General features: G+C 38.7%; 2 protein-coding genes across 2 annotated transcripts in view; both read left to right on the top strand.

Moving 5' to 3' along the window:
* The window catches only part of LOC139126937 (uncharacterized), a 203296-nt gene extending 179170 nt beyond the window's left edge, over nucleotides 1-24126 (top strand). Inside the window, exon 5 of the mRNA XM_070692857.1 lies at nucleotides 24071-24126. The gene's annotated coding sequence lies outside the window, so the exon portion shown is untranslated. The remainder of the gene's footprint in view (nucleotides 1-24070) is intronic.
* Nucleotides 1-26319, top strand: part of LOC139127005 (estrogen-related receptor gamma-like) — a 303315-nt gene that overhangs the window by 219099 nt on the left and 57897 nt on the right. The gene's annotated exons all lie outside the window — the stretch shown is intronic.

Here is a 26319-nt window from a genome sequence, read left to right as displayed (position 1 = left end):
CAAAAATTCAGCGATCGGAAAAATAAAATGCAACTAAAACAAGTTTCGTCGAGAAATTCAAAAAACTAAAACGACAGCAATTTGTATATATATCAAGGAAACACCGTGCCACTTTTCACTATAATTGGTTCAGAATTGAGAAATTTGAACGAGCGATAGTTGTACGGTCTGTTCTGTACATTAAACACAATTGTTTTCTATGGGAAATCGAGCAGAGTAGACACATCGTAAAATGAAAAATACATCTGAAAAAAACCGTTGGTTTAACTTTTTCATTTCGCTGTTATTTTTTATAATATTTGGTATGACACATATCATGAAGGGTAACTAAAACTCTATGGTTTTATTTTTTTTAGTTTCCCTCTTTTTTTATGAAATGACGAGTTGAAGATCGTTTTGCTGTTGACTGTGTTTTTACTTGATTTTGCATATGTCTCTTATCGCTTACGTATTTTTGGAATTTCCTTGTGAAATTCTTCCCAAAATATTATAATTGTAAGGGCAGCATATACGGGAAATAGGACCTGTTGCTCTTTCATTAATATTTAGATGTGCAGCAAGGAAATACGGCGAAATTTTCAACATGACGCGGGAGGTGAAATTGACTCTCCGAACGCGCACTCCTCCACTTATGTGTGGCAAAAATTCGGGACGCTATATACCGTACAAAATGGGGCGCCTTTGGGCCGTAGTGCACTACGTGGAGTGCGCGTTCGGAGAGTCAATTTCACCTCCCGCGTCATGTTGAAAATTTCGCCGTATTTCCTTGCTGCACATCTAAATATTAATGAAAGAGCAACAGGTCCTATTTCCCGTATATGCTGCCCTTACAATTATAATATTTTGGGAAGAATTTCACAAGGAAATTCCAAAAATACGTAAGCGATAAGAGACATATGCAAAATCAAGTAAAAACACAGTCAACAGCAAAACGATCTTCAACTCGTCATTTCATAAAAAAAGAGGGAAACTAAAAAAAATAAAACCATAGAGTTTTAGTTACCCTTCATGATATGTGTCATACCAAATATTATAAAAAATAACAGCGAAATGAAAAAGTTAAACCAACGGTTTTTTTCAGATGTATTTTTCATTTACGATGTGTCTACTCTGCTCGATTTCCCATAGAAACAATTGCGTTTAATGTACAGAACAGACCGTACAACTATCGCTCGTTCAAATTTCTCAATTCTGAACCATATAGTGAAAAGTGGCACGGTGTTTCCTTGATATATATACAAAATTGCTGTCGTTTTAGTTTTTTGAATTTCTCGACGAAACTTGTTTTAGTTGCATTTTATTTTTCCGATCGCTGAATTTTTGCTCTTGCCCTCAATAAAATGGCGATCTTACAGCGTTTGCATATGCAGAATCAGGGTCTAATATTGACCCATTTTAATCGGTTAGCGTCTCTTAAATTATACAGACCAAATACCAGTCAGGTTGTTGTAATTTATACCAAATTTTGGCGAATATTAACTATGAAAATCCCAGTAAACTGCAAGAATAACACAGAACAGAGGCGAACGGGCGTTCCACTGTAATCGTGCAGTGAACGTTATCGATCGATATCCTTTTGTCCGAAATTGATACATTGTTGTCTCGCTCACTCGCGTGTAGTCTCCCCCCCCCCGTTCACAATGGCGCCAAACTACGCCGAGGTGCGCCAAAATGTGCCGAAACGTACGTAAAAGTATCACCAAAACTAAAAAAAATTGTCGTCGATTTAATTTCAGTACAGGAAACCAACGGATACCTTCAATGTTGATATTTAAGTGTATAAGTCAATATATGGGTTATTGTGGAATGTTTATGACGTGACCTCAACACACGAGCGCCCGGCCCGTCCAAACAAATTTTCGATCGATAATCTATTGAAAATAACTTGATACAATGTTCGTCGTTGTCAATAGCTCTGTTCGATAGAAATTATGCTTCGCGGAATAACGTACACTGAGGCATACTCGGAGACATATGTGAGAGAAAAACAATTGAATGCGACGCAGACTTGGAATGCGGAGACATATGTGAGAGAAAAACATTTGATTGCGACGCAGACTTTGAATGCGGAGACATATGTGAGAGAAAAACATTTGATTGCGACGCAGACTTTGAATGCGGAGACATAAGCTTATGTGAGAGAAAAACATTTGATTGCGACGCAGACTTTGAATGCGGAGACATATGTGAGAGAAAAACAATTGAATGCGACGCAGACTTTGAATGCGGAGACATATGTGAGAGAAAAACATTTGATTGCGACGCAGACTTTGAATGCGGAAACATATGTGAGAGAAAAACATTTGATTGCGACGCAGACTTTGAATGCGGAGACATAAGCTTATGTGAGAGAAAAACATTTGATTGCGACGCAGACTTTGAATGCGGAGACATATGTGAGAGAAAAACAATTGATTGCGACGCAGACTTTGAATGCGGAGACATATGTGAGAGAAAAACATTTGATTGCGACGCAGACTTTGAATGCGGAGACATATGTGAGAGAAAAACAATTGATTGCGACGCAGACTTTGAATGCGGAGACATAAGCTTATGTGAGAGAAAAACATTTGATTGCGACGCAGACTTTGAATGCGGAGACATATGTGAGAGAAAAACAATTGATTGCGACGCAGACTTTGAATGCAGAGACATATGTGAGAGAAAAACATTTGATTGCGACGCAGACTTTGAATGCAGAGACATATGTGAGAGAAAAACATTTGATTGCGACGCAGACTTTGAATGCGGAGAACAGGTAGTTTTGGGCCACCGTAGTATATCTTTAGAGTTGACTGACTGACTGTAACTTATTCCGTATAACATACATAGTGAGGTACATACAAACATGTTATCGGTATTAATATGTTTGTTAACTTGAAACTCTATATGTTATGTTCAATAAAACAAATGTGTGATTAAAATGTAAGTTTTAGAACACATGGTGAAATATCATCGATCAATCGCGTGAAGGTGTAAACGTCACCGTGAAACAATACTCGTTCGTACTGATATTAACGTCAAACGATCGCGACATTCGAGACAAGCATACGACCTTGCGGTTTTGAAAAGTTTCATTCGCTGTCACTTTCTTCGTTCCGGCGACCGTAAGGTGTGATATTGGGGCAACGCCTACATTGACCACCACGAAACCATCGGTTAATCGCACACCCAGGGTCGAGGTCTCCCACACAGGGACCATCAAGAGAAATTCTGATTAAGTCAGAAAGCACTTCGGTATTTAGGTTTGCACGCCAGTCTGACTTGATTCTTCCCATTTCACATTACAGAAAATCCTCTTTCACATTCACTTGTATGTATCGGAATAAGATGTACAGCTTTAACAATCGCGAGAATGTTGCGAAATTCGGGTCGGTGTTGTTCGATCACGGTCTGCCAAAGGTCTAAATATCGCAAGCCAGGGTTGACAGTGAAAATACCGCTAACTATTGTTTTCAAACCAGTCCACTCAAACTGTACTTAATTTACGTCAAAGTCCGTTTGTCGTTGAAGCAACTTGCGGAAATGGGCAGTGACGGTATTTAGCTGTTGCACGCCGTAAGTACGTAGTTGTTCACGATCTCGTGGCCATTTAGTCGGGTCAAATACTTCGGTAGCAGCTAAAACAGGATCATCCTCGAAGGAACGAAAACGTGTGTTCATTTGCTCAACACACGCATTCACGAGTGCGACCTTGGAAATTTCAAGATCAGCATGCTGGTCACCTCGACGCCTTTCGTTATGTAACATGATGTTCCTGAATCGCGTTGTGCCATCACCATTCACCTCGAAATTATCATTAAATTCAATTTCAGAGGGACCAGGGCTAGCCAGCAAGTAGGTGCAGGTTATCGATCGTCTGCTGACCTTTTCAAGAGACGTGTCGTTTTTCTGAAACACCAGCGATAACCGGCCGAGTATTCTGTACATGTCAAGCAGTACATAAAGAGATTTCAAGAAACCAACGTTTGTCAGTTTCTCGAGAAATCTCCTAGCTTTACCCTTCGAGATATTCGTGTAATCGCTGCCTGGGCTAACTATATGTCGAAGATGAGTAATCATGGGCAACCAGTCTCTAAGAACGGCTTCAATTGCTCTTTTGTGATGCTCCACCCAACGCGTGCCTAAAACGTTACTATAGGTTTGCGCACAACCGTTCCTTGTGCATTCCCCTCATCTTTCAGGGCAGAGTACCGGTAGTTATGCAGGGAATTGTTGTAGAATTTGAATATGTCAACAAGGAAATCTTCAATTCTTGAGTAATTTGGTGATATTTTTAATGTAGACTTGAGACAAAGTTCAAGTCGGTGTGCTGTGCAGTGAAAACCAATCATATCGGCACATCTCGACGTACACGCGTTATCACACCGACCGTGAACCGACCATGACAGACGCACCATCCCAAGCCATGCCAATCACATTTTGCTTCGATCCATTCCTCATTGTCCATGTTCATCTCTTTACAAAATGCCATATTTATAGCATTTATAATGTTCTCAGCTGTGCCACTGGGCATTGACTGTAAACTTAAGAATTTTGTGACTGGACAGGAATCTTTCAGTATCCGGACGTACACAATTTCTTCCTCAACAACCGAGCGATCTACAGCTTGCTTTCTCTGATGGCACTGATTACATCAGCGATGAACTTGATGAAAACAGCAGCTTGTTTATCATTACGATACGTATAACCAACTTTCACACTGTTGCATTCCTGTAGCTTGAGCAGCTCACCAAAATCATAGAACGGCTTTTCATTCTTGGCAATATAATACGCGGTTTTGAATAGAATTGCCATACGCTCTGCCTGTATTTGATCCATGTTGACAATCTGCGAAATGATTGGTCTTGGATGGCTACTTTGTTCGATGATCATCCGTTCTACTGCTCGTTTGTGCACACTACTAGTTTCATGTTTCTTTACCATTTCAACTCATAAGTTTGAACATCCAAACTCACTTGTAAACGTGGAGTCATTTTGTGGACAGATTTTGCAAAACATCGAGTGTTTCCGATCATCATATTTCAACCAAGACTCTCTACCCAGCAGCCATGACCTCTGAAATTTTCGTTTCACCTTGGGCTTTTTCGGAGTGTTTCCAATTGCTCCGTCAACATCATCGTTGTTATCATCCGTTGATATTTTCAGCATTTTTTCAGCTGCGTCTTCAGTCTTTTCTAGTGACCGTGACTTAGCTATTCCAGCGGCATTTTCACCACTGACTGCGCCACTCTCTTCAGATTTGTGAAGAACGGACTTTGGAATTCTACGGAAATGGTTTAAAATGCTCATTTTACAGCCTCTAGAGTAAAGTGATTTAACGAGACTGCATGTGACTTGTGATGCTCATGCCTTGTGAAAACGTAACTTGTTTTGCATAAATGTCGCAAAAAACAGCCACGCTAACGAAATTTGTATAACACTGACAAAAGAAAAAAATGATACATTTTGGTAAAGTTTAGCATGTCGACACGTCTATTTAGATTTGGTCAATGAACTGGGTGGCTTATGTATCGCGTGTAATCTGCCCGAATTTCACTGGTAGTCAACCTGACTACCACTTTTCAAAGTTGGTAGTCAGAACGGAAAAGTTGGTAGTCAATTGCCGCCAGACTACCGCTAATTTCGAGCCCTGTATAGTATCGCCGTGTTGGCAGTCATGCATAAATTTTAAGTCGAGGCAGCGCAAAATTACCTGTAGGGAGGGGCTATGAATAATCTTTTTTAGACATTGCTCACATAGAGCATAGGTTGATGAGATAAATGGTGCCATTCCCGTTAACGGGTCATGGTAATTCGAGAAGCATTTTGCAAACCTGTATTATAATTCTACAATACGTGCTTGGTGAGGCTGTTCGCTAATTGGATCAATAATGTTTTGAAAAATTAAATAAGGAGGAGAAACTTACGATTAGTAGAACCAAGAAAATAATTCAGAAACAGTATAGAAAGAACAACAACTAAGGAAATAAAATCTCGCTGAAGTAACGAATATTGAATTAAGATGTAGTGAAAAGACAAAACTGACGAAGTTGGGGAATAAAAGTTTGCAAGAAAGCACCGAGGAGGTAGCAAATGTGAAAAGACTTTTTTGCAGATATGAAATTTTTGGAAGAAGAGAACAATTTTTAAAACGGTCATTTGCAAATGTTATAATGACATTATGTAATCCACATCCTTGCCTTTCCGGTACCTATATGGGTTACTAGAACGTTGGGGTTTAAAATATATTCAGATATTCACGATACTTCTACATTGTTAAAGAATGCCAGCTGTCAACTACGACGACCTGTGAAGTATCAGGTATATTTATAAGACATTATATTACCGTGATCTGCCTGTCGCATTTGATTGGTCGAGCTGAGCCACGTGACTGACCACAAATACACAGTAATGGTCTGTTTACATGCCCGTGAATATGAATAATAAGATTAACAACTCAAAGTATCGTAACTTTACAGCTCAAACGTAAATCATAATCAATCACAAAATAAATTGGAGCACTTGTGGGCCAAGTTGAGATACTTTTTTCTGAAATTATTTCCGGATTTGCCAATATTTTACAGCGCGCATGACAGTGCGTTGCGTATTGCTCAGTTCTGGGGCCCAGTTGTCGTTCGCTCTGAAAATTTTCGCAAATTTTGACGTTTTTTTCCGGTTTGTTGATAATATAACGGGCTCAAGGAAAGCCAAATTAACGGGCTCAGCAAGCCTCGCCCATTAATTTTTGGCTTTCCTCTCGCCCCTGCCAATAAATAAATGTTAATGGTCAGCGCGTCGCCCGTTATTTCTATAAGAGTACACTTCCTTTTTTGTCAAGCTTTAATATTGAATAACGAAAATCAGTTTGACTTCAAAAGTGTCCTTTTGACTTCAAAGGTGTCTCCTGAAAATTCGGATAATTTTACGCTCCGTCTGCTGTATTCAACTTCTTTTAGGTAATATATTACTTCAATCGTGTCACTTTCTATAGTAGGTATTGGATATTTTTGTAAAGAAATATAAAGAAAAATAGGCCCCCCTTAAAAAATTGGCCCCGAGCCCTATTCATGTGTATTTCATATCTGTGCATTCGTAGCACAATGCTGAGGCGTGTAGATCGAATTTGTGTCAAGGGATATCGCTTCAGAACAGCTGCTAATCTGTCCATAGACCTTTTTCGTAGTTTACTACAACACCAATCAGTTTTTTTATTTACCTCGCAAAATAATGAAATAGTTTAGTCTTTGAATAAATGAACATGTACCTACTTTATCTCTGACTATCTATGACTCATCGTTTACTTCCGTTAATTATGTCGACTGTGGCAACATCTAATTTCTGCCGTTTTTAAGAGCCGTCGACTGTTTCTGCTCGGTTCTGAACTTTTGACAGATCCAACGTATTCAATACGTTTTACGCGAGAGGGCAAACGTTGCAGAGTTCGTGGACGTCGGCTCATGGGAAAATGGTTGAAAATACATTCTTATATTATCGAGGTAGCTAGCATAAGTAGACAATGGGTCGTGAACCGACCAGTGTTATAGTCCCGGTCGAAGTAAACTACCAAAAATGTCTATGGGCTGGCTTGTGGCGATGAATTTTTGACCCGCAAGCGCGATTGATACGCCACAGCTCTGCTGCAAATTGTATTTCATATCCGTTTATGTATTTAAGGGCAGCGATTAGAATGACTTCCAAATGTCGATATGACTCCAAATGAGTCATTGTATAAATAAGTCATGATTGATATAGACACTAGTCCTCCCCATTGTTAATTCTGTACTCAGCCCTTATTTTGTACATTTTCTCCCAACTTAAGGTATTAAATAGCAGCTGATATTACATCAGAAACGTCCATGTGACAACAAAAGCGTCCATTTTGCGGAAGGCGTCGTCAGACTTGAGTTTAACCCCCTATCTTACCGGGCATTTAGGATGGGGACCACTTTGAAGTCGGGGACCACTTTGAGATCTTCACAGACGTGACGTGGTCCACCACAGTCAAACTGTAAGTAAGACATAAGTCAGCACGTCAAAGTCTCAGGTTGTCTTAATCTCCATGTCTGAACGAAAAATGCGAACAGCAAGCGTTATCGAGATGGTTTCAGTCTCGCAATCGGCAATCTCTACAAATATATTCACTTTCCGTATATATAATTTGGGATTTCAGCGTGACGGGCTCCGAAAATTGTTTCACAGCTCGGCTGCCACCCCTTCCTTTCTCTTGGGTCCGAATTGTCTACTCGCCCCCCTCTACCGTTAATTTTACTCGTTCCCTTACAAAAATCATAAACCTTTTTCCTGTTCCGGTAGGCGCCATTTTGTTGCCCAGCGCTCTGCGTGAAAGCAAACCTTGTCGCGTCGCTTTGTCCGTGCAACGTTCTGGGACTGGCAATGGCGACTGCCTCAGGCTTCGAAGAAGCTGCTGTCCCTGGCAGATCAGTAGACGCAGCTAGTACACCCGAAAGAGCAACATTAAGGTAACTAATTTTACGACTTGACAAAACTTGTATGCTGGTGCACAGCTGTTTGCAAGGTTATGATCCTGTTAAAAAGGTGTATTATTGAGTAAGAGGCGCCTACTTAGCCATGAGTACAGGTTTGTGTGACCTAAAGCATATACATCACAGCCATGAGTACAGGTTTGTGTGACCTAAAGCATATACATCACCACAAACTACAGGAGCCGCGATCGAAGTATGACGTGCACAGTAAGCTATTCAACTTCGCCACATGGCGGGCCCGTATGTCATGACTTAGAACACACAAGCTTACCAGTGTGCAGTGCAAGCGCCGAGCTCAACATTGGCTTTATGGCCTGCGTTCAAATCATTTTCGTCGAACAATTGAATATTTCAAACTCTTTATGTTGCCATTCGTATGCATATGTTGCAAAATATCCATGTTTCTGAAACACGAGTTCAGAATCTGATATATTTATTTTACCTCCTTTGGTTGCACAGTAATTCTGTGACCTTAAAGTTATTTTTCAAAGGAGAAGTAATGATTGAGAACTATGTTTCGTTAATCTTGCAGAGGCGGAAATAAAAACTGCATGTAAAGCACGTACGCGTTGTTTGTACCAACAGTGACCTGCATAGTATAATATTGCTGGTGCGCTAAATATTAAGGGAAGTTTCAGTTATTTTTGCCAGGGTTTAGTCAGTACATTCTCACTGTTGTTCTGTATACAAATGACCCACTGAACTGGAGGACATTAAAATGTCATGTCCCTGTGAAACTTTATTGATCGAGAGGAAGTGGCAATGTTCATATGAAAGTGAAACAAAGGCGAAAACATTTTAGCAGCCCGAAAACATCTGACTCAGTTTGATTTATGAGCTTCTCTCCACCCCCAACTGTTTGATAGAATTTTATTTTAGCTCCCTTCGATATGAAATAAGGCTACAATTACTGCACGTATTAACATCTGATCATTAGATACAGTGTCACAGTCTAATATATCAGAGAAGAGGCGCATTTGCAGGTACTGTAAATAGCAGCTATAAAGCATTCGAAGTGACACAAAAAGAACGTAAAAAGCTACAACAATATAGCAACTATACCGAAAACAACAGGGGCGAAAAGAAAACTTGTAAAAGATGAAAGCACTCTTTCCGAAGTACATTACAAAAGTTAAAAGTACAAAAGCTTAAGTAGATTAATCAACAAATGGACCTGCTTTACAAATGCGATTAAAATTATTGGACATCTCAAAATAACATGGGACATGTACCTCCGTAAGTTAATTATTGAGGCAAAGACATAGAAAGTAACAAAGTGTCCTTGCTGTCTGCTCCGCACATTAAAATGTGACTTTAAAAGACTGCGACGCTTATACTAAGCATTAAATTAAACACAAATATAAAAACGTACATTTTCTTTCTAGAAACGGGAAGAGAAATATGTTGCACAGAGAATAATAATCAGAACTCCTGTATTTGACATTGTATTCAACCATAAGAACTGTACAAATTTCCGCTGTACAAATGCAACTTGATCAATATATTTTCTGTCAAGGTGAAAGATAACAGCACGGAACTCCAGATTGCTTCCACATCGCTATAATATCGTAGAGTCTTCAAGAAAATTTTGGATAGGCCTACTCATTATAGACGTTCCAGTAGAATAGAACTGTAAAGTAAGACAGAGACATTATTTCCGGCGTTTCCAATAACAGCTTTGACAAAAACTCATTATTAGCTGATGATAGATAAGAATTAAATTAACATTTTACGGGGGATTTGTGTAAGTGCAGCCGATTAAGCACGAGTAGTAAGAAGTCAGCCGCCTCAGTCGACGATCTGAGAGCTCAAAGGTCGCAATCTCAACATGTTGGTTCCACCCAAACGACGCCTATGACGCTGCGCCTACTGCTGAACAAACCTTACGGAGACAGTCCTTCCCTCCAAATTTTACTAGAATGATGCATGTACGTATGTATGCCGATATGGCTCTGAAGCATACCTTCGTCTCGGCAAATATTATGGATACACAATTTGTAATGCACACACGATATAACTGATAAGTCAGTCCGTCTTTTCTTTCCACACCTGAGCCACATCACTATTCGTTGCCCTAGTATGAACGGAAGTGATGACGTCGAATACGTTGCCATGTCTGATTTTCATCGTAAAGTGCAGTTTTCTCAATACACAAATACGGTGATGTTGTTGTCTCGAGTTCGTTCTTTCTTGTTGCTGATACTTTAAAAATGTTATCAGTGATGGTTCGACAAATTTCAAGCAGCTGGATGTTGAATTCTACTTCCCCTAAAATGAGAAATCAAAAAGAAGATGATAGAATTGTATATCGATATATTATCCGACTAATTTATGTATTTAGATGCTAATATACTAACGTTAGGCGACAGTCATTCCGTAGCTTTCTCTCTTCCAAAATCCGTCTCATTTTCCTGCAATGATTCGATTGCCATATGCCAATTAAATCACACGTAGAGTGATCACAAACTCAACCAGGTCTTCTGTGGGGAGAACACGTATTTGTTTCTAGTCAATGATTTCATCCAAAAGCATGACTTTGTACATTACTTGACAATTGCGAGCTATAATTGTATCATGTATTATACTCTGAGACACTGACTCTGGTTAGAAATAACTGATAGAAATCAAAACTTCGTTGTAGGAATTATTTACAGGAAGCCAATACTAGTATATCAGAATTCGGAAACAGTCTCTTACATGTACTTACAAAAATCCGACCAGATAAAAAGCAGTGTATTTTGATGGGTGATTTGAACATGGATTTTTCTAACCAAGAAAGTAGCTAGTACAGACATTTTTGTTCACAAATCTGTCTTTAATTTGAATCAACTTATATGGGTGCCTACTCGCATTACTGAAACCACTGTAAGTATTATTGATATTCGAATATTAATAATTGTCAAATTTTCTCGGGTACTATTGCCGCAGATATTTCAGACCATTTACCGGTCTTTGCAATATGTATGAATCTTTTTACTACTACTTCAATGAAAGGGACAGTATCTTACAGAAGTTACAGGAATTTCTCTCCTGACGAATTTAGACAAGATCTTTCAAGACAACCATGGAATGAAGTTTATGATTGTATAGATAATGTAAATGCAGCTTATTGTAAGTTTATTTCAATTTTTAAACAATGTTGTGATAGGCATGCTCCAATAATCACACGTTCAATGAATAACTAAATCGATGAAGAATTCAATTTACAAAAAGCATTATTATTTGGAGAGGTTATCAAATCAGGTTATGATTCTGACAAAGTTACACATTATAAGAGTTATAGAAATTTACTAACAACCATCTTAAGAATTGCAAAACGAGATTATTATGCTTCTCTTTTCTGGGAAAATCATATCAATTCAAAGACAACCTGGAATAGTATAAATGATGTACTTTGCTCTCACAAATTGAAATCAAATACATGTTTACCTGACCATACCACTATTAATGCAGATGATGGTACAGCTTTAACGTACTGAAACAATGAAGATATTTTGAATTGTTTTAACGAGTTTTTCACAAACGTTGGACCAACTCTAGCTAGCAAAATTGATTCTTCTAAAACATCGTATTTGGATTTTCTCTCTGAGTCTTAATTCTTTTTTTTCCTTACCCAACAACAGAATGTGAGGTTCTCAACTTATTGAAAGGGATGAGTATGAAAAGGCTTCTGGTTATGATAACATGTCTGCGAAGCTAGTAGTGAACGCTGCTGAATATATTAATTGCAGGTCCTCTCTGCCACTTTTTCAATTTGTCGCTTGCAACAGCTAAATTTCCCATGCTCTCAAGTTGGTGAGAGTTGTACCGATCTTAAAAAAGGATTTTAAAGACAATCTAGGAAATTATCGACCAATTTCAGTGTTACCTCTTATAAGCAAAATTCAACACGTCAACAGTCAGCCATGACTTTAGTCCTCCCTAGAATGTATACTTCTGAAGATCAATCCTCAATATCCTACACAGGTGCAAAATTATGGAACACTTTACCGAATCTTATCAAATCCTGAACTTTCCAGGTGGAAGTTCATAAGAGACCTGAAAGATCATCTTCTACAAGAATATCTTGGTCCAAATTAAGTTTATTGTTTCAACCAAGTGTTTATGAGGCCTACAAATGACCTCTACATGCATGTGGTATAGTATGACAGCTGATGTATTATTTTTCCTTCATGCTTTATACAAGAGTGTTCACAATTCACCAGACAGTAGCCTAACATGCTTAATGACGTAATATGTTACTGAGTAAGCGGGGGTAGGCTTTACTAGCGTAAGGTTATATTTCCAGCTCCATATTGCCAATGTACTATTTGCAGCTTTTTTTCTCCTTGCTTTTTTGTGGCATTAGATGTGTATTTGATGCATAATAATATTGCAATAAAAATGATGATGATGATGATGATGATGATGATGATGATGATGATTATCGATAGCTTTGACCAGAACATGATATTTTCTTTTTCTAAGCTGGTTATTGCTGGATAAAAAGAAAGTACTTTTGATTACCCAAATATCCTCTAAGTCAAGCATACCTCTTTCATGAAAATGCAGAACTGTAAAAACGTAGGTTTTTTCATCCTCATGACTCAGTGTAACTTACTGCTTACCGTTTCCCATCGCGAAAATACCAGCCAGAGAACGTTGGACACAGTACGGAGTACTGCCTGAAAGTCTTCGAAGATAACACCGATCATTTCTTACTCATGGATTATACATATTGCCAGCTGTCGACCCATCTTCCTTCTTCTCTTGCGACCCCCCCCCCCTGCATTCATATACAGTGGTTAATTGCAAACAATGAAAATGTTAACTTATCGTATCATTCTCTGTACATATTGATACAATTCATGATCAGACACTCTCACACTGGTACGTCAATATCATCATCATTTATTGTCTTGCTCATAAATTCATGACTTATTTGTCACTAGGCATTCGATAACAAGTGTGGGTACGCTTATAGCGTAATAATAACAAAGTTGACGTCAAAGTGAATGATCTCTGGAACATACCAATGTACAAGGTAATTTTGCTGAAATGTAAAAAGATATACACTTTTCGTATCTTTTATTTACATTTATCCAATTTGAATCAAACGTTGACGAGCACAATAGCTCACAGTAAATTACAATCATGCGTTTGCGCACAACTTATATTTTATCTTCTATAGACGTTTATTCATAAGTTTTTCATTTCGTAAGTATTGATTTATTTTAATTACAGTCATACCCTGTCTGTAAAGGGGGAAATGTTGTCCAGCGGCTTTTTAATGTATATAATGTGGGTTAAAATGTAGCAGACTCAGCATTTTATCCAGCCACACACATCTTTACGAAGATGTATTTATTTGTCAGAGAAAAGTTTTGCATTTCTCACTGCATGATCTTTGAAGTAAAACCCAATAAGCATCATTCGATTGATTTTTATTTCAAAAATTCAACTTTGTAGAACGTTATTTATGATACAAACTTGTTAGGGTTGGATTTTCCCCTCTTCCTTTGTAGGAATAAAGCAGTGGGAACCACAAAATGCCTCACATGAACTGTTTGCGCCCACTCAACCACATGTTCTCTAAACTTCTCCAGTGTGAAAACACATCGCTAGAGGGCGACAGTCATAACCTCGCATCCATATGTACTTTGTGCGTCAAAAAAAATTTAGGGATCGTGGATAAATTCAACTCTTGAATTGCACCCCACTCCCCCTCCAAGAAACAAAGTTTCTGAGTGCAGCAATCCGACAAGGACATCAGGATTTGAACGATATTTTGCTAATATAAGTTGTTGAAAGATTACACCACTCACTCGATGAACACAAAACAGTTCAAAACTATATCTTTGTAGTTGAATCTCTCTCTCTCTCTCTCTCTCTCTCTCTCTCTCTCTCTCTCTCTCTCTCTCTCTCTCACACACACACACACACACAAACTCTCTCTCTCATCTAGCACACATACACACACATACATAGTTTATGTTGCAGAACCTTAATATATAAGCTTAGTTAGTGCAAATTTGCACACTGGCAAGGTAATCGCATGAGAGTTAAACCAGCTCTTTCACTTGCCATATGAGTGTTTGTATTATCCACGGACCCTTACAGATCGGCGATTCGACATGCCCTTCTACAAATATTTGCTTTCTTATAAGGTAGTTCGTTGCTCTGACCTTGAACCGCTGTCGTTCAAATAGCTGCAAAAGATACCGTCAACAAGTTCTCGAAATCATATGCAAGTTTCCATTCCCTAACGTAAGTGACTATTTAGAGTGAAAAGTGAAATCTTAACAGTCGAGTATAAATGTTGTTACCGTAAGCATTCTACATATTACCCTTTGCTTTAAAGTCCTTCCACAGGGAATTGAGTAATCTTGTTGTTGTTGTAGTTGTTTTATTGTTATTGTTGTTGATGGTGATGATGATGATGACGATAATAAAAATATTAAAAAAAACATGTGTCATTCCTTGCTGTTGTTTGTCGATGTTGTAGATAATTGTAAAAGAAAACTGTAATCGTGACCAAAAAACGACGTAGGTCGCCCAACGTCACTCCCGTCCTATTATACAACCAAGGGTGGAATCGAGATGCCCCTGATCAAGGCTCATCAGCCACCTTCAAGGCCCAGAAAAAACACCCCATTCACGAGCGATCGATTGAAATGTGCTATCATAGGCACTGAAATTTATCTCACTGACCTAATTTGGGCTTCACTTGAACTACCGACCTGCAAACGAGTGGAAAAACGGCGATTTCCAAGTCGTACCCGGTCAAAATCGATCACATTTGAACTTCCCGGTCGATGGTGACGGCGCTTTCGTCACTGGGCATTTAAATTGACCAATTGGGGGCCCTGTAAAGGCTGCTTCGGCCAGCCGATTGTTTATGTTTCAATGCTCCCTGCTCGTACGCGTACGTGTAACGTTCAAAAGTACGCGAAAAAGTAGAAAAACCTTCATAGTCATGCAGATAAACGAATACTTACCAACACTTTGTCAGGAAATCTGCCATTTTACGTCAGGATATACTGTCGATAGTTAGAGCGTACACTTCCGGGTATTTGAATTTCCCCGTTACACCGTCCGGGGGGAATTATAGGTTTGGTCATGTCCATGCGTCCGTGTGTGCGTCCGTCCGTCTGTCCGTTCACGCAGATATCTCAGAGATACCCGGAGCATGTCATTCAAACTTGGTACAAGGATTACTTCATATGTCATACAGATATACGTCGATTTGTTTCCTGATATGATCCAATATGGCCGCCGGGCGGCCATTTTATTACGATTTTTGCATGTACAGAGCCATAACTCAGGCATATCTCAACCGATTTTATTCAAACTTGGTACAAGGACATTGACCTATGTCATACATATGCACGTCAATTTGTTTTGTGATACGATCCAATATGGCCGCCAGGCGGCCATTTTATTACGATTTTTTCATGTACAGAGCCATAACTCAGGCATATCTCAACCGATTTTATTCAAACTTGGTACAAGGACATTGACTAATGTCATACATATGCACGTCGATTTGTTTTGTGATACGATTAAATATGGCCGCCAGGCAGCCATTTTATTACGATTTTTCATGTACAGAGCCATAACTCAGATATGTTTGAACCAATTGTATTCAAACTTGGTACAAGGACATTGACTATGTCATACATATACATATGCATGTCGATTTGTTTTGTGATACGATCCAATATGGCCGCCAGGTGGCCATTTTATTACAATTTTTCATGTACAGAGCCATAACTCAGGCATATCTCAACCGATTTTATTCAAACTTGGTACAAGGACATTGACCAATATCATACATATGCTTGTCGATTTGTTTTGTGATACGATCCAATATGGCCGCCAGGTGGCCATTTTATTACGATTTTTTCATGTACTGAGCCATAACTCAGGCATATCTCAACTAACTTTATTCAAACTTGGTACAAGGACATTGACTAATGTCATACATATGCACGTCGATTTGTTTTGTGATACAATTCAATATGGACGCCAGGTGGCCATTTTATTACGATTTTTTCATGTACAGAGACATAACTCAGGCATATCTCAACCAATTGTATTAAAATTGGTACAAGGACATTGATCAATGTCGTAGATATGCATGTCAATTCGTTTTGTGATACGATCCAATATGGCCGCTAGGCGGTCATTTTATTACGATTTTTTCATGTACAGAGACATAACTCAGGCATACCTCACCAATTGTATTCAAACCTGGTACAAGGACATAAACCTATGTCATACATATGCATGTCGATTTGCTTTGTGATACGATAAAATATGGCTGCCTGGCGACCATTTTGTTACGATATCTTTAATGTTAAGATCCGAAACTCTGACACTTCTCGACCGAATATATTCAAAGTTGGTACAAGGACATCGATCTATGTCATACATATGCAGGTGGATTTGTTTCACGATACAATTCAGTATGGCCGCCAGGTGGCCGTTTTATTACGATTTTTTCATGTACAGCGCCAAACTCAGACATGTTTGAACTGATTGTATTCAAAATTGGTACAAGGACATTGACCAACGTCATAGATATGAACGTCAATTTTTTTCGGTGATATGATCCAATATGGCTGCTGTGCGGCCATTTTGTTACGACTTTTTCATGTGCAGAGCCATAACTCAGGCATATCTAGACTGATTTTATTCAAACTTGGTACAAGGACATTGACCTATGTCATACATATGCACATTGATTTGTTTTGTGATACGATCCAATATGGCCGCCGTGTGGCCATTTGTTATGATTTTCCATGTCCTGAACCATAACTCAGACATGACATCAAGCAAATTTATTCAAAGTTGGTACAAGGACATTGACTTATAGTATACATATGTACATCCATTTGTTTCTCAATATGGTCCGATATGGCCACATGGTGGCAATTTTGTTATGGTATTTTTTTCATGTCGATAGCCATAACTCTGGCAAGTTTCTACTGATTTTATTCAAAGTTTGTTCCTGGACATTGACTTATGTCATACATAATATACGTGTTGATTTTTTAAACAGTAAGATCAAATATCGCTGCGTGGCGGCGATTTTGTTCCAATTTTCTCATGTACTGAGCCGTAACTCAGACATATTTCCACCAGTATCATTCAAAGTTGGTACAAGGACATTGACCTATTTCATACATATGCTCGTCAATTTGTTTCACGTCATGTAGCAGTATCATGTCAATTATTGAAGTTTCGTAATTAGGCTGATATGTCAAGAAATACTGCATCAAATTTATGAAACTTGGTACAGATGTTAAGTTCACATTGCTTTAACAATGAAAAAGACATTTATCAGTGTCATTTTAATTTGTAATTGCATATGTAATGAACTTTCCTAATTAGAGTGATATGTCCACAAATACAACGTCAAATTTGATGAAACTTGATACAGATGTTGATCTCATAGTGTTGTAAATACTGCATCAAACTTTATGAAATATGGTACCAGTGATAATCTATTAGTGTTAGGATAGTATGAAAAAATGTTTTGCAACATCCTGTCGACTAATTCTTAGTTTACTCATTTAATGACCTTTAGGATAGTGGCCTACATTGGTTTTATGTTTTCACCACCATGGAACTCATTCTCGGCCATTGAGTGCCATCTGTATCAAAGTATTTTTATCACAGACCTAATGAAGAGGACTCTATCCTCTCTTAGGACCTGTAATTCAAGCACCCATTAACTAGTGGGGACTGTGTCATCAACGATGACTTGTTTAATTTAGTACAAGGCGTTTACTTTACATCATACATATAAACTAAATCATTGTTTTAGCTTAGATTTTGCAATGACCAGGACGTATATTGAGCGGTTGTATAGATATAATAATTGCTACAGTCAGTGTTGTTTCCTAATTAAATACATTGCAAATAATATGTAAAATATGTAAATTTGTGTAAAATACTCGAGTCGTAGCTAAGCTAGATTTTGCTATCTTGGCACTTTGGTCAGGCTACGGCCCTAAATGGTAATTTTCGGAGTTATTCCGTCCCGACAGGTTACAAAATGACAATACCATAAATTTAACAATGGCTTGGGGCAATTGTTTCCATTCTGTATGTACAGCGTACACTTTAGGAGTGACTCCGTTGGTGTGATTAGCAGAGTTTATTCAGCCGCAGTCAAGTACACTTTCGGGAATTTTATCTTCTCGAGATTGATAACGACGACAGCCCAAGGTTTTAACGAAAATGTTGTCCCAGGTAATTCAACAGGTAAAGCTAGTACACCTGAGTTGACCAAAAGGTTACATCGATATAGACATTACGGTACGCGTAACACATTATTCTGTTCCAAGGGGTGTAGTCTTTATTTCAGAATAGCACGCGCCTTGTATTTGATGTAAAACTCAATAACAGGGTCAACATCGACCAGTTTTACATTATTTAACTTCAGAACGTTCCTTGTCGGGAATTGTGTGAAGTGATGGTTAGATGTTTTTCCACATTATATTTGTCATCAACTAAAAGAACTTATCCCGTTTTGCAAAGCAGTCATACGCAGCGAAACTTTCTTTGTTTACCATGTTTGCAACGTGCAAAAAACAACTTTAAAAATGCTCGTCTACAAACCACACGCTGAATTACTCAGAAACCCCGCTTCCCTCTAACCTGTGGAAAACGCAAACACTCCAATATCTTCCTCCGGACATCTTTATTTGCAATCATAATTTTTCAGTGCACTTTGTTTGAACTATTGTAAATTTTTTAATTAAAGTTTTGAATCATAATGACTCGTCAGCTGCAAACTAAATACATTAACATTTTATTCAGTGCTTTTAGGAGGTGAGTGCGACGCATACAGCGCCACGTACCATGCCTCATTCTCTTACGTGTGAGTCACTGACCAAATACATTTAATTTATGTAAGAAAGACTTGGAAGCATACATCAATACTGTCAACGGTATTAGTAATATTGCAATTTTAAGCACTCTGAATTAGAATATATGCTTTGCAGAATACGAAAACACTCTGGCATACTTTTGTCCCTCAGTGATAGCTGTAAAAATGAAGAGTCATGCCATGGTCGGCTGTGACTTCTTCAAAGGGTACAAACAAATCGTACTTGTTCATATTAAACAGTTTTTTGAGCAAACATCTTAGGTTTGTTTTGACTGGTAGTTTTTCGTAAGAGATGGAGTCCTGCTTGATTTTGTAGTCTTTCTGAAGATGGGGCAGACAGATCTCCCTTTTCAAACACATGCAGGGTTTTACATGACGCGCATTTCTGCGTCCTTTACGCATAAAACCGGACCCAGGACCCCTCAAAAACTAAACTACGCGTCCCTTCGGACGCAGAAATATCTGTTGCTGGTGTATATCTCGCGAAGCCGCTGAACACGTAAAACACATCCCAGTAAACCTTACCGACCCCATACTTTAATAGAATGCTCCGTAGTGCATTGGCCTCCACTGTTTGATGACCAATGGTACCCGCGGAAACAAATTTTCAAAATGTAAACTGATTCTTAATTGGTCGATTTCTTGTTTGCGGCGATCAATACATGTTTATATGCATCATGGCGGGTCGTGTCAAATACCCAAAACTAGCCGATCTGCGAAAGTTTTTCGACAGCCGCAGCAACCAGCACGATGTAGGTTTGGTCGAGGCCGAAACAGCAGCTACGCCATGCGATACTGATACATCAGATCCCCCGGCCAAGTCAGCAAAATTACGAACATTCAACAGAAGTTGGCTCAATAGATTTAAATGGCTTCGATATTCTGAAGAGCGAAACGTCATGGAATGCGATGTATGTTTGAAATCGAATGTTACATGCCCGTTCACGGAAGGTTGTTCTAATTTTCAACATTCAACTCTCACTCGTCATCAGGACTCGAAAAGTCATCTCACAAGTGTTAAAATCCTAAGCTGAGGTCACAATTTACTACCGCTCACAAATCTGCAGAGGACCGGCAGGTGCAGGGTAAACGAACTCGAGGCGTACGCTGCACAATTACGTACTGTTTATCTGATCGCTAAACGTGACCTTCCATGCGATGTATTCACTGACATCATGCATCTACAGAATCTGAACGGCTTAGACATTGAATATTACAAACTTCCGCAGATAGTTATGGAGTTTGAAGAGTGTATTCAACGTGTGATCGAGAAGTCCCTGATTGATAGCATACATGCAAGTGATTTCATCGGTATAATGTTGGATGAGACTTGTGACAATACATAACCGTTCATAAGAAACTTGCCATATGTTCGATATATTCAGAATGGCGAGGCGAATGTTTCTTTCCTCGGTAACCAGCAAATTGCCACTGCTGCAGGGATCGAAAACGCCTTGATTGAATTTTTGACTAGGAAAGAAATCTGTGACGCGGCCGTAGACAAAATATATGGACTGGGAACAGACGGGGCGGCCGTAATGACCGGTCGTTTGAACGGGTTGGGTGCAAAATTAAAAGCCAGAAATCCCAACCTTGTTCAAGTGCATTGTGTTGCACATCGATTGAATCTTGCTGCTTCTCAAGCAGGCAGAGATATTGAATATTGCAAAGAATATCATAATATAATCCATTCATTGTATAAATACTTTAATGACTCCAGTGTGAGATATGACAAACTTAGAGAAATTCAAACTCTGTTGAATGGAAAGGCGAAACAAATTACTGAGCTACATCTGTTCGCTGGTTGTCGGTTGAATCAGCTGTCAAGATGATTTTCATCAGTTTTGAGCCAATTGCCTTGGCACTTGCAAGTGACAAAAAAGGGGGAAAGGCTGATGGGCTGTTGAAATTTGTCTCCAATTCATTGTTTCTGCTATTCACTGCCTTATTGATTGATGTCCTTACTGTGATTGGAATTTTGAGCCTTACATTTCAGAAAGATTCTGTCAACCTATCCCATATCAAAAAAAGTGTTCAGTCTATTAGGGACACATTGAATACAATGACTAATGATTCACACACTGTCAGAGAAGTCTTTAATGATTTGGGTGATGTTCCTGGCAATGGTCAGAAAAACACATACAAAAACATTAAAATCACTTACAATCAGCCACTCAGACAGAGCTTCTGTAGTGTACGAGAAAATTATATCAACAAACTACTGCAGAATTTAGATTGCAGATTTCCAGATGATGAGATGCATATTCTGGAATGTTTTGATGTAATTCTAAACCCACACAGATATCCTGAAAATTGGCCAACCTACCTGACTATGGGGTCAACCAGCTTGATCAACTGTTGAATCATCATAACAATACACCAGGTATTGATGCTGATAGAGCTAGGGCACACTTTCTTGTTTACAAACACTTCACAAGATCTCATAGGGACGCACTGAATTTTGATATGTATATCAAGCTGTTGCTAATGATTTTACAGAGAGTATCCTGATCTTGCAATTCTTGCTAAAATTGCTCTTTTCATACCAGTGTCCTCTGCCCCATGTGAGAGGGGCTTTTCAGTACAAAATGCCATCAAACAGAGGGCACGAAATAGACTCAATCCTCAAAGGCTTAATAGACTAATGTTCATCAAACTGGTTGGCCCCATCACAGATGATTTTGACTTCATAAACAATGCTAGGTTATTTGCTGAAGGAGCTGCTGGCAGAGTGTGAACTCAACCTACTGGACTTGCTGGGTGAATGCCATTTCAGAGTATGAAATTACTTACCTTCTTGTCAATTTGACAAATTTGAATACTTGTTCAAATTTCACAACTTTGTGAACTTGTCATTAAAGTTATGAGATCATTTCAATTATGAATAGTGTTCTTTGAATTGATCAATGAGGGACCTCAGTATGAACTAGAATTTTCATGTAAGAATAATTTTAAGAAATGCGCAACCATTTGCCGTGTGTTATAACACTAACTGAACACAGTGAAGACCATGGCATGGATAAACAATAAAATATTCTTTTGAAATAAATGGGACCCCCATATTTTGATGTAGGACTCCCATTTTCTAACACCAGGGGTCCCAGGGACTCTCAAAAGTAAAAAGTGATGTAAAACCCTGCACATGAGTACATGACAATGTATACATGTGTTTTTTGTTTTGCACAGGAAGTCAAAGATAAAACCTACTGCTTTGATAATATGTGATCGATGGGAATGTGATTTACAAGGAGGTGTGGCTAGCGCAGTGTCACTTCTTGCACGTCTCTTACAAGCCATTGGAATGGTGGTCTACTGTACGCTTTTGAAAACCAATCCAACAATAGACAAAGAAGCAAATGATATCGGCATTAATCTTTGTTTGCCATCCTACAACAGTTACGATGAAACATAAAGCCAGATCCAAGTTGGTTGGAGGCACACGAAGACTTTTATCAAGACATACAGCAGATCGATGACGTAGCATTAGTGATTGGATTTGGCTTAATTACTTCAACGGCTGCTAAACGGATAAAAAACGTATTTAAAAATGCACTTTTCCAAGTTGTTAATCTATGGAGCCACGATTTAATCTCAGAACGTACTCTTGGATATTCTGTCCAAAAGTTTCGAACTCAGTCTGTCTTCCTTGAAAAAGACTGCAAAGAAGCGCACAGTATAACATCAATTGGGTCGAATGCCTTTGAGTATTTCCATCAGGCATTCATCAATTGTAATACTAGTAGCCAAAACACTTCAAAATTTTCCCCTACCAGGCGACAAATACTTCAAGCTATCTGCTCCGACTGCTAAGCAGAATGGTCTAGTGCACATAATTTCTTTCCTTGAGGAACATGAAGCTGGAGACCTCACTGGACTGTTATACCTGGCACAGGCGATGGCAGAAGTAACTGAATGCTTTGTGAAAATGTTCAGCAAGCCTCCGAAATGGAAAGTACTAGGTGTTCCCCCTGGCAAGGAAAGTGCTATCCAGCAACGTCTTGAAACTCACAGAAAACTTGAAGTTACCTGTTGTCCGATTACGTCGCTGAAACAGTTTGAGTGTGAATTACAAAGTTCACATCTGGTTCTAATTCCCCCAAAATCTGTCAACACTCTGGATCTCGCGCTGACATCTATGGCTATTGGAATTCCAGTGGTAGCGCCAAGTGGTTCACCTTGTCATAGTTTTGTCGAAGAGTTCATGGAAGAATTCGAGACTGACATTGTCGACATGAATGGGGACATAACAGATTTGCGAAAGAAGATAATTTACACTATCAGAAAACACGGTGCTGTATGCAGAAAAATGGAGATAATCAAGAACTTTCTTAAAGGAGTTGTTCCAAAACTGCTGGAAGCCAACCACGTGTTTGCAAAATGTGTTGCAGAACATCTAAAAACGTTATATCAAGACCAATATGATTTGCAGAATCTACGTTTTTCTCTTCCAGGTAAGTGAATATATATTTGAGGTACAAATGTTCTCATTGAATATACTGTGTTGTTGGACCTTAATCTTGGATATATATTTGAGATACACATGTTCTCATTGAACATACTGTGTTGTTGGACCTTAATCTTGGATATATATTTTAAATACACATGTTCTCATTGAATATACTGTGTTGTTGGACCTCAATTTTATTGCGCTTACTACCATAAACTCTTCCACTGACTCAATTTACATTATTCACATACCTCTTAGATGCGACAAGTTTGGATGAGCAAAATGACGTTGAGATTCAGATATCTGAGGCAGGTAAGAAGAATGTACCTCATTTTTGATTAAACAGAACGAAATACAAATATTTCATGGTAAGGAACATCTATGTAATGGTCGGCAATGTCACTCTTTATTCAAAAGCGTCTTTTCCTGCAACATATTATCTTCGTACATTCTGAAGTGAGAAATATCGCCATTACAATCCTTGTATACATGGAAAAGATCATCAAGTTAGGTCATTTTCGGCTGACATGCCAGACCAATCTTCGCGCTCCAGGTCACTTGTTCCTATATCAGAAAGGAAACATTGCGTCATGCCTAATCATGAAGTTGAGAATTTTTATCGCACCTATATTTTTTTATTTTTGCGTGCAGCCCGTTTATGACAAATGCAATATTGTGGTGCAATACGAAGTCAAACTTATCTTAGCTTTGTCTTCTTTCGAATACATTATGCCAATAATTACACTACAGAACAAAAGCGCAACCGAAGAAAATACATTTTGTAATTAAGCTTAGAGTTGTCCAACCACTCCTTTTTTAGGTCAGATATCTCAGGAAGCAGAAGATTCATCTTCAAATTCAGATGATTCCCAAACTAGTAATTCTACTTTGTCAAGTGGTAAAATAAGTACTTCCACTGAATCAAGTGGTCTGGAACGCAATGAATGTGAGTAAATTTGAGAAATATCTCTAAAATGTGATTTGTTTACATTAAATACCACTGTGCTTGCTTTTTAGGACCAGCTGACAACATATTTGGTTATAGCATGTATGAGTGGTGATAAGACGCATTTTATCTTTCTGGTTTTGTCAAAAATAAAGTACTTAATGTCATTTAAGTTTACAACATGAATGTATGTAGGTTCGGCCACTTTTGCTTTATTGGATTTCAAAGTATAAAAAGCTTCCGTAATGTTTGCTTTCATTTGCTGCCTTTGCTAACAAGCTGTTCTAATCATTATGTTAATATGAAGACTCCACCGTATGCATAGATTTTATCTCAATGAACTGTTTTTACTTTGCGTAGATGAACTACGAGTTAAACTTGGCATCAACGGTGCTATACCAGTGAAGGGAAAGTCAATCAAAGATGTAGAACGCGCCCTCTTCCGCAGGAAGATACAGAAGAAGATCAAATCATTGACAGCAAAGTTGAAGACACTCAGGAAACATTCAAGTAAGAAGATAGCGAAGATTGAGACTAAGTTAGAAAAACTGCACGAAGACCTGGAATTCATCGATGATGCTCCCAGCTGCATTTCATTTATAATGAAATGCAAATCCTTAGAAGCTCTGGAATGTCTGATGTCAGAGTACAGCAGTGGACGACTGCTGAAGATGATGGAAGAGGAAATGCTGACACCAGAATTCATGAAAAGAATTGGAGTGATATACCTATCACTGCAGGTGCTCATAGACATGGAAGAATATCAGCTCTGTAGAAACGAACTGCTTGCCTTAAATGGTAAGTAAAGTTGATAAGTGTCATTGCAATACAGGATATTAGTTAGCGGTTGGAACACCTTGATCTTGATCAGTTCAAGTGATTTGTTTATAACTTTTCTGAATAAAGCAGAATATAATATTGAAGCAATAGACAAAATAACATGTGTATGTTTTAGTGAATGTTTTATGTACACAACATCATCTGTGCATATTTCCAATAGAAACGCATAAGAAGAAGCCTCGTCGAAACAGTATTGCATCAATCTATGAGATCAAGTTAAAGAAACCAACCACAACAGCTGGAAGCTCAGCATCTGAACACCTCCATTTGATTGTCCCAAGACCAAATCCATGGGCAAACACTGAGACACTCACGGCAAGGCTCTACAGGTATGGCATGTGTGCAAAACGTGACAGCAGTGTTGCAGCGAAGAACTGGAGTATGTGTATTGTCTCGGAGATATCAACAATTAAAGGAACAACAGTACAGGTCAGTGGGAAAAGTAATGATTCTGCGTGGAATGGAGACTGACAGAATCAATGAACGGCAGGCATGTGAAAAGGAGCTTCATGCAGATAATGCTACAAGGGACAGTCAACAAGAATCTCTTCTCCCTAACAAGACGCAGCTGATGCAGCAGCAGGTACAAGAAGGCAGGAAGCCAGAAATGCCATTAAGGAGGCTAATGGTATTCTGTATAAACAAAGCCAGGAACTTAACATCAAGAAAATTAACCTGTCACACCTGCTTATCGACAGAGTCAAACAGCAAGCTCTACTTC

The sequence above is a fragment of the Ptychodera flava genome, unplaced genomic scaffold (genome assembly GCF_041260155.1).
Source record: "Ptychodera flava strain L36383 unplaced genomic scaffold, AS_Pfla_20210202 Scaffold_28__1_contigs__length_4768798_pilon, whole genome shotgun sequence".
In the NCBI taxonomy this organism is placed as follows: domain Eukaryota; kingdom Metazoa; phylum Hemichordata; class Enteropneusta; family Ptychoderidae; genus Ptychodera; species Ptychodera flava.
Note: the sequence above shows the minus strand (reverse complement) of the source record. Positions and strands in the feature narration are given on the sequence as shown.